Source organism: Saimiri boliviensis, chromosome 4 (assembly GCF_048565385.1).
Source record: "Saimiri boliviensis isolate mSaiBol1 chromosome 4, mSaiBol1.pri, whole genome shotgun sequence".
Taxonomy (NCBI): domain Eukaryota; kingdom Metazoa; phylum Chordata; class Mammalia; order Primates; family Cebidae; genus Saimiri; species Saimiri boliviensis.
The window spans coordinates 57,172,167-57,182,366 of NC_133452.1; the positions used below are offsets into that span (position 1 = coordinate 57,172,167).

The window sequence follows — 10,200 nt, forward strand, 5'->3', positions numbered from 1 at the left end:
CACGGAAGGCTCCTGAGACGTGACAAGATAGCAGAGTCGGACTGATAAGAGGAAGTCGGGAGTGTAAGGAGAAGAGCATCCCCAGCAGAGGAAGGAGCAGGAGTGGAAGCCTGACTGCAAGAATGCGGAGTGGGGCTGAGGAGTTCCGTCCTAGCTCCAGCATGTGCCCTGAAGAACCTGCAGTCCGTAATGCATTCAGATTTTCATACCAGTGCTACTGTATTTCAGTTATTGTTGGCCCACCTCCCAATTTTTCCAAAGCACACACAGACACCTCAGAAATAACTATCACTGAACTTCTCTCAATAAATTCATGTAGAAATGGTTGCAACATCTACATAATTGACCTCAGTTTAGCTGGTGTTTCTCTCAGTGATAATCCCTAGACCAGTTGCTTCCAAGTCACCGGGGTTTGGAATTCTTGTTTAAAATGCCACCTTCTCATCCCACTCCCAGAACTTCTGAATCAGAAACCCCGGGCTTGATGCCTAGACATCTGTGACAGTCTTTCCACGTAACATTTATGCACACTAAGTCTGAGAGTCACTGGTTTGTATACCTCCATGCCACAAAATTTAGCATTGTGTGGTTAGTGAAGCTGTAGCTTACCAGCAAGTATATACAATTTCACAGTTTAAATTCACCCCTTCCACCGAAAAAAGAGTTCCATTAAATGAAAAGCAATTAGTCTGCATGGAAATGTCCAAATGAAACCAAAACACATAATTTAATGTGTGATTCTGGTTTCAAAGGGCCAGTTTATTTAGTTCCATTTGGAACTTTGTCAACATTTCTATCTATACGCCTATGTGTGTTTCTCCCTCTCACCATAGAGAAGATTTGAGCCAACTTTTACTATGGTCTAACGAGGTTTTCACTTCTATGTCTCTGGGACAACTGGTGAACGTCTATGTACCTTTGAGTAAAAAGAATCTCTGGCTAACTCGATTTCTGAGCACACTCCCTCTTTAGTGCCCTTTCCGAGTGCGTTCCTGGCAAAGCCACAGAAATCACTCTCAAATTAACGTTTCTTTATAAGTTATTATACCTAATTTATATAAAGCACTTGATTGTTTAAAAATACTATATAATTACAAGTTTAACCTCGCAGCATAGAGTTTTGTTTAATCTTACATTTTTCTTTAAGAGAAAACCAAATAAATTACAAAGTATATATAGTCAGAAACTTTCCTAATGAACCAAATTGATGTAGGCTTTTGTTTGGATGTTTGGAGCAAGTAACCATGTATCTCACGATTTCAGACATAGCAAGCTACTGGCACGCCCATCAGGAATGTCACACAAAAACAAAGAAAAACGGCCTTTTCTAGTTTCAAAATACAAATAAACATACACTGCAAGTCAAATAATTCAAATTATATACATGGGGTTTATTATTTCTAACAACTGATACTGTTTTTGTCACCTTTAGAGCACACTTTTTAATGTGGTTCATATATATTACGTCTGTCTGAATTTTTTAAAAATTTGATAATGTGTGCACTGTCAAAAGAAACATTACTTCAAAAAAATTTAAAAATAGAAAAGAATAATCCCTGCTAGTAATGGTTTTTAGGATATTATGTAGCCATACTGCCACTTTTATTCAACATACTTTCTTTTTTTTTTTTTTTTTTTTTTTGTTTGTTTGTTTGTTTTGAGACGGAGTTTCGCTCTTGTTACCCAGGCTGGAGTGCAATGGCGCGATCTCGGCTCACCGCTACCTCCGCCTCCTGGGTTCAGGCAATTCTCCTGCCTCAGCCTCCTGAGTAGCTGGGATTACAGGCACGTGCCACCATGCTCAGCTAATTTTTTGTATTTTTAGTAGAGACGGGGTTTCACCATGATGACCAGAATGGTCTCGATCTCTCGACCTTGTGATCCTCCCACCTCGGCCTCCCAAAGTGCTGGGATTACAGGCTTGAGCCACCGCGCCCGGCACTTCATCATACTTTCTATCTCATTCCATGCAAATATTGCTGTTCCATAGTCTTCCAGAAGTTAATTGACTAAGATCATTGAAGACTAAAACCATAAAATTTCAAAAACAATATTTTTCCTGCTTTTTACAACTTGGCCACTTCACCATATGCCAATTGACTTTAGTCTAATGAAAATTAAAAGAATTTTTCTAATTTCACAATCACGATTTTTTTATGTTTTCATATTTCCATGTCATGATACACAGATGCTCTGATTTCCTTTTCTGTGAGAGTGTCTTTCCAAATTCCCTGCAAAACGTTACCCCATTCTTCCCAACGCTCTACAAAAGGCAGTAGAGTGAAGCAGCAAGGATTCTACCACATTGTAGACACACACTCCCTTCATCTTCCGGTCCCGTGGTTAGTCCTTCAGACTCCTCATGTTACCACAAAGACAGCAACCAGTAAGTTACAGAGTACAGGGTGCCAAGGATGTGTAATGTTGCTCCGCATTAACTGACCCATTGCAACCTGTTTTGCAAGCGGTCTATGCTAGTCCTTAAAACGTTCACTAGAGGGTGCACTATTTCTTTCCAAATTATTAAGGATGACTCCTAAATTAAATAGTCATGTTAAAGGCAATCTATTCGAATGCTCTACCTATATTAAGCCCTCGACATTAGATCTCAAGAAAAATGATAGCCAGAAAAAGTCATATTTCATGGGTCTAGTGGACAAAAATGAAAGTAGCAGCGACTATCTACCATTAGTCCAGTGGCAGGATAATTTCTTCATCTGGAATTCTCAACCTTAGGATGAATGTGGCTGGCACCATATGCAGTATGATTTGTCTGTGCTTTCTGCACACACACACACACACACACACACACACACACACTCTCTCTCTCTCTCTATACTACAGGCATCATTCTTGGAGAAAAGATGGAGGAGAAGAGATGTACCTCAGGACAGTAACCAGACAGAATAGCTATGACATGCTATGCAAAACCCTGCTTGACCAAAGGAGCTTAGCCCTTCTTATAGTAGCCCTTGTCCCTTTGCTGCTATATCAGAGGAGAGTAGTTATTTCTCTGAGTTCGTTAACTCAAAGGCGGTCTTCCTTGTCAATGAAGAATCAGTAGGGGAAGCTGCTAATTATCAGGTTATGGCCAACACAAGCATGGAGGCTGTAATTGTCAGATCGGAGTTACCTGCTACCCCAGTGAAAACTTTCATAAGGAGAGTGGGAAGGGGCAGATCCAAAGCTGGGTATCTGAAATTACTGATGTTAATTATTAAGCAAATGTACAAAAACTTTTTCCCAATAGCGATTTTAGTATAATTCTCACAATATCGCTCATTCCATATATTATATTTTCTTCAAATGAAAATGCATGCAGTGTTTAACACAATTGTCTTTTCATGGCCTCTTAGCTCACTCCAAGACACCTGTTTTTTTTGTTGTTGTGTTCGTGTGTGTGTGTGTGTGTGTGTGTGTGTGTGTTTTTGAAACCAAGGCTCCTTTTTAAACTCAGCCTGTTTCACATTGTGGTAATAGTTGACTTTCGTTTGTCACCGTTTGTTCAGTTTTATAAGGACCTCTTTTTACCTCTTAACACTACCCCAGAAATTTCTGAAAGTATCATCATCACTCCCATTCAGCTAAGATGTTCCAGATCTATCTTGCTTTTCCTGCCCAGGTTAAGTAGTCGCTCTCTTCAAGCGAGCGCTGATTCACTTTGGGGAATGATAGTACATAGTCCTGAAATTTGGGTCCTTGTCTGCATTTTATATCATTCTCCACCACCACTGGCAATAAACTGCCTCATATTAGAAGCCATATATTTTTAGTAACGTAAGAATAGACTTTCAAATTCAGTGCTTCAGCTATCTACGTGGAGTAACTGGTATTCACCAGGATTGTCATGATGGTGAGTGTTTATTGCAAAGCATGTGGACCTCCAGTGCATATTGATGTCACTGCTCTCATGCATGGCAACAAAGTGGGTTGAAATTCAGAAAATGGTTCCCCTAACATGGCACAAGTCCATAACTGAACCGAGCTGCACATAGCCAAATGCAGTCCCGTTTTGTTGATTTTTTTTTTACATTATCAAGTACAGAATTTAAAAAAAAATTATTAACACAAAATGGTCCTTGGCTCTCAGTCTCCGTTAAAAAAGAAGCTATTCAATAAGGTGAAGTCCATTATATTCACTGTTCATTCCTAATACTGCCCTATGGAATGTAATACATATTCTCTACAGATGACCAATGTATGGAAGGTCCTGTGTTTGCTTTGACTGTCTCTTTGTCCTAAGTAAGAACTTTTATTGAAGTTCTCTTAATTTTTTTCCACCTATTACATATCATTGATGAATGTAGTAACTAAACTTATTTTATCTATGGTTTACAGACAAACCCTTTTCTTTCAAAAAGAAAATACCTTTTTTAAATCTGTTTTGAGTTTGTGTCTCTTACTCCGTCCCAAAGAGTCTATTTTTGAATGCAGTCTTGAGTTATTAGCTATTCTAAAATAGAACATCCTTACCATTTAATCAAGCAAGGTCATACTTGGGAAAGCTACTTTCTGACAAGGTCTTCAGGAGTCAGAATTTATTGGCACATTTTCAGTGGGGTAAATGGAAAACTTTAATCAGAGACTGAAAGTTTGATCATTTCCAAACAGTAGAACAATCAAAGGCGAAAAGAAGTGAGCTCTGCTCTTTTAACTGAATTATTCTTGATGGAAGAAGATATTACACTCTTATAAAAGTTTCCTGTGGACTTTGTTTAGAATTATTTCCCATCATCTATTTGGATCTCCAGGGGGAGTCCTGCCTAGGGTGAATATTGACTTCAATGCTATAAAATTTCTGAGTGGCTCTGTCTTTGGGGTTCTCAGCCCAGGAAACTTAACAGCACAGCAACAGCATTTAGGATAAACAAATCCACCCCAATAGGCATACAAAACTGGTTCATGCCCATGATGTCACCTCCTCCTGAGACAAAGTTCCACCTACTCTGGAACAAAGTTTTCACACCTCTGTAGAGCAGAGGTCTTAATACAAATGCTGATGGAAACCAGAGACCAATAAAAATGTCTTCGTTTGACTGGTGATAGACGAAGGAGAGGGGAGCTGCAAAGCCATTGTTCCACATCTGTCTCACCTCCTGGCTTCCACCATACCAGACCATAGGTGGTCAAATCTTCCTATTTCTCAAGAAAAGCTGGTGGATTTGGTGGAAGAGAAATTGATTTCTCTTCCCCTCCACAGGCTCCCAACCTAAAGTATTTAATAGTACCTTCAACCCAACTTCAATATTTTTATTTATCCATGGATGTGTGTGAATGTCTTTAAAATATCAACATTACTATTTGTGTTTACATAAATAGTGCAATGTACATAAATAGTGCTAGACTACAAAAATTATGTTTTTGAGATCTATCCTTGTGGCTAGATATCTACTTTGTTCATTTCTTGTGACTGCTGTATAATCTAAATTTAGCCTAATTATCCCCTGGTTCTTTGTTACCACAAATAATGCTGTGAAAAACATCTTCGTAAATATCTCTGGTACACGCTTGTGAGAATTTCCGTAGTGTTTAGAGCCTACAGAGTAATGAATCAATTCCACTAAGTACTGCTTTATTGCTTTGTAAGGTGACCATACCAGTCCATTTCTCCCAGCAGTACACAGGATTTTCCATCTCCCCACAGTTCCACCAGCATTTGATAGCAAATATTCTAATTTTTTGTGGTTTGGTAAGCAGTGTCTTAGACTTTTAAGTTATATTTTATTGATTAGAATGAAGCTAAACAATTCATTCTTGCATGTCATTTTTTAGTCATTAGGATAGGTCTTAATCATAATCCTTGATATTTTATATTTTTTTCTTGTTTATTTACAAACATTTATTTTGTTATTCTAAATATTAATTCTTTGTTGATGATAAATATGCTATAGATATTCTCTCAAACTGTCACCTATTCTTTTTTTTCATTTTCTCCAAGTGAAGCCCCATTCCTAAATTTTGTTTGTGTTATTCTTTATTATCCTTTATTAAACACTAAATGAGAAGCTAAAATGCCACCTTTCCACATTCTAGAAGCTGAGAGTAGCCAGGTAGTTCATTCTGATGTAAAGAAATATATAAATTTTTCTCTTTGTAGTTTATACTTGAAGAACTTATTTATTTATTTATGGTCCAAGGTCACTCTATCTGATAGATTTATTTTAGAATCTTTCTACATCCCCAATCACAAAGAATAATGTCTGCATTGTCTTCTATTGGCTTTACAGTTTTACCTTTCAAATTTAATTTTTTAAATTTACCTGCTTATCTAACTTAATTTTTCCTCCTATTCCATTGGACATTCTGTCCAAGTATCCCATCACTATTTATTAAGTAACTCACTCATTTTCCAAATATCAAATATGAAGTGTATTTATGGATTTTTTTTGATTTCTATTGCTTTGAATAATAACTTAAACTCAGATAATTTTTGTCTTCTTATTACTCCTTACTTTCTCAATTAGCTTAGCTATTCACACACATGTATTCATCTATATTCATCTGGAAATCAGCCAGTGAAGATGCAAACACAAAAAAAGTTTACTGGGATTTTAATTCAACTGCAACTGTCTTAGACTGTCTTAGATATTTAAAATATTAAATTATCCCATCCACGAACATGATTTACCTCCAATTTTTTTATGGTTCTTTGATATACTTTACTTATACAGTATAAGTATGATGCACTTAAAGGTAATTCCTAGATAAGTCATAGATTTTGTAAGTGAACATTGGGATTAATACTCAAAAGCTCTTGAAATCACTTTTTCGCTTCTTTCCACAATGCAGGCCAGTTCTGACCAAAGACAGAAGGTCTCTATGAAGGGGCTTTCTTCCTCACCTCACGTCCTCAAAGCAAAGATTGATGAGAAGGCACCCACTGAAATCCAACTGACATTGACGTCTTTTTATCAGTAATCTTTATAATTGAGGCACTGAGCAAGATCCTGACACTGAGATTTCTTCAACCCAGTTTCTTCTGCAAAACACTCTGAAGGGAAAGAAGTGAAAGGAAAAATGTATAGACACATCAGCCAACAGCAATGTTTCTTTCTTATTTGGATTTCAATTCAAACGTACACACTAGAAAAACCATGCGTAAGACAATTTAGGAAATGTGAATACTGGTTGTTTGCCATTATTAAGAAACTGTATTTTCAGATGTGATAATGATATTTTGGTTATTTTTAAAGGATTTGGTTCTCTAAGAGATATATATAGCGCATATGTATAGATGAAATGGTTCGGGGACCCCCTCAGATGGCGGCGGGGGAGACGGTGATGGTTGCCCCCCGCCGGCTCGTCCAGGCTTAAATCCTCTGTCTCCTCATCCCTGGGCGCCCAGACCACGGACCTCCGCCCCGCGGTGTACCAGGCCGCCCGTGACTGCAAGCTACAGCTGCTCCAGAAGCTTTTCACAGGCCGCAGCCCGGGAGGAGCTGGACGAGCTGACAGGCGTGGTGGCCGGTGCGGGGGACGCCGCTGCGCATCCACCTGCTCTACTTGTTGGAGAAAGTAGAGTGCACCCCCAGCCTGCTTCAGCCACCTGGACGTGGTGGGGTACCTGGTGGACTGGGGCGGCGCGAGGGTGGAGGCTGGCGGCTCGGGGCACTTCGACGGCGAGATGATCCAGGGCGCGCCGCCGCTGTGGGCCGCCTCTGCAGCCGGCCACCTGGACGTGGTGCCGAGCCTGCTGCGCCACAGGGCCTCGGCGAACCGCACCAGGTGCACCAACTCCACGACCCTGCGCGCCGCCTTCTTCCACGGCCATTGGCAAGAACCAGACCGACCCGGAGATGGCCTCCGGCACAGCCACGTGTGTGTCGTGATTCGTGCTACAAATGTCACCGAGACAGCACCAGCTACCTCCTGGAGCAGGACGCCCAGGTGAACCGCACAGTGCCAATGGCAAGACGGCCTTCCAAGACTGAGCGGCATCTGGCAGCCTGGAGAGCCTGCTGCTGGAGTGCCAGACCCGCATGGGATGGCTAACGCAGGACCGCGCTGCTGGTGCCAGCGTGACGGGCCACACCAGCATCATGGAGCTCCTCATCCAGGAGCAGCCCAGCCAGGAGCAGGACGCCGGGGGAGAGGCCCAGGCAGAGTACCGCAAGAAGGGCCTCCACTACTAACCAGGAGTACGCGCAGCCTCAGGGGCTCCATGCTGCAGCTCCTCCGGAGGAACCACTGAACCGGGAGTCTTAGGAACTGCTCTCCCACCAGCCAGTAAGCTGCCGTGGAAACACTGGAATTTCTGGGAGCCACGTATGTGGAAAAGAAGCGATATCTGCTTGGGATCCTTAAACACTGGAGATGAGTCACGGAGCTTGGTCAGCAGTGGGGGGGCGAGTACCTGCCCAAACCAAAACCCCAGAAGCTGATCCTGGCCTATGGCTATTCCAGGGAGGTCAAGACCACCGTGGAGCTGAAAGCGCTGATAAGCCACCTGCATGACATGGAAATGTAGGCCCTGTTGATCTGGGAGTGAATCCTCTGCCCCTCTGACTCCAACACTTCCTATTACATCCGTTACTGGGGCACGGTTTAGGAGGACTGTGGCAATTTAGAGCTCCTCGTCTGCCTGAGGAAGTGCACCCTGGACGTGCAACAGGGCAACCTGGAGCCAGCCTCTGAGCCCCATGACCGCCTGCAACTTTCTTTCCGCAGAACTCTTCCCTTACGTGCTGCAGGATCTGGTGGCCAATGGCAGCTTGGGAACACAAATCGGCTTTGCAGACTTCATGGGGGTTCTCATGAAAGGGGGCTGGCAAATGGAACCTTTCCCAGACGCAAGGAGCTGCAGCTGCCGGAACCTAAAGACGCGGCCCAGTTCACCAAGGCGCCGGACATCATCCTCCACCTGCTCTGTTGGAGAAAGTGGAATACACCCCTAGCCAGGAGCACCTGAAGCACCAGACCATCTACCGTCTGCTCAAGTGTGCGCCCAGGAACAAGAACAGCTTCACCCCTCTGCACGTGGCTGTGGGTAAGGACACCGCAAATAAGGACCACAAATGTGGGCAGATTCGCCTCCCTGCAAGTGGTCTAAGTGCTGCTCAAGTGCAGGCCGACCCAGACAGCAGGGATTTTGACAACAACGTCATGTTGCACATGGCAGCCAGGAAAAACCGCCCAGCAATCATGAACCCCCTGATCCTAAAAGCAGGGCCCACACGGATGCCACCAATACCTTCAAAAAGATTGCCTATGAGCTGCTGGAGGAGAAGCTGCTGGCCTGGGGCATCACGGAACCCTTCAACTACATGACCCTGCAATGCCTTGCAGTTCCAGAGTGTCTGCACCCTCGCCTTTCCCTTCTCCTACTGAGGGGAGAAATCATGAGGGCATGCAGGGCATGCAGCAGATGCCTGTTCTTGCCTCCTTCAGGCACAAATCAGGAAAAGGGATCTTCTGCCTCCTGTCCCCTTTACCTGCAGGCAGAGGGAAAGAGGAGTTAGAGCCTTTGGTGCTAGAAGCCTTCAGGGTCATGTGCTAGGAGGATTGTCTTTCTCTAGGAGCCTGCTCACTCATATTGAGTCGGGGAAAGAAGCAAGAACGTCACATCCTGTCTTCCTGGGTTATGGAGGCCTTTGCCTTGTTACCTAGAGGCTAAGGGACTGAAGCCATTACCTTCCTTCTCTGCTAGAAACACAGGAAAAAGTTGAGAATGGGTTTGTGTTCACTTGCCCCTTGATGTAGCTGGATAACTCCAGCTACCAAATATGGCGTTAGGATTAGGGGCTCCCAAGGTTAGGGTTTGAAAGTCAAGGAGCAAAACCACTTCTCATTTCTTCCAGCATGATGACACCGTGCTCTGGGGCTGAGGAAGTCATAACCAGGCAGGCAGGGCTCTGCCCAGGGCAGCCTGCCCCTTGAATAGCTTTTGGTTGGTTTGGTGTTCTGTTTATTTAATAAATAGGCTGATTAGAAGCATTGCACAGGAGTTCTGAGATTTTACTGCCTTTTTTTTTGGTTGGTGGTGGATTTTTGTTTGTTTTTTATACTTCAAGTTGAACAAATGCCTCTTTGTTTAAAGAACGTTGTTAGTTGGACTTCATAAGTGAATTTCAAGCAGTGAAGATTCTGTGGTGCCTAAGATGCTAAGGTCACAGGGAGTGAGCTCTATCTTAAGAAGAATTTGGTGAGCAAGATAAAAGTCCATGGTGTTGGTCCCTGAAATGTGGGTCACTGTACATTTTT

At 42.7% G+C, this 10,200-nt stretch overlaps 1 pseudogene; it reads left to right on the forward strand.

Moving 5' to 3' along the window:
* Positions 1–7,979: 7,979 nt before the first annotated feature.
* LOC120363279 (protein fem-1 homolog A-like) lies at positions 7,980–9,458 on the forward strand (annotated as a pseudogene).
* Positions 9,459–10,200: the final 742 nt, after the last annotated feature.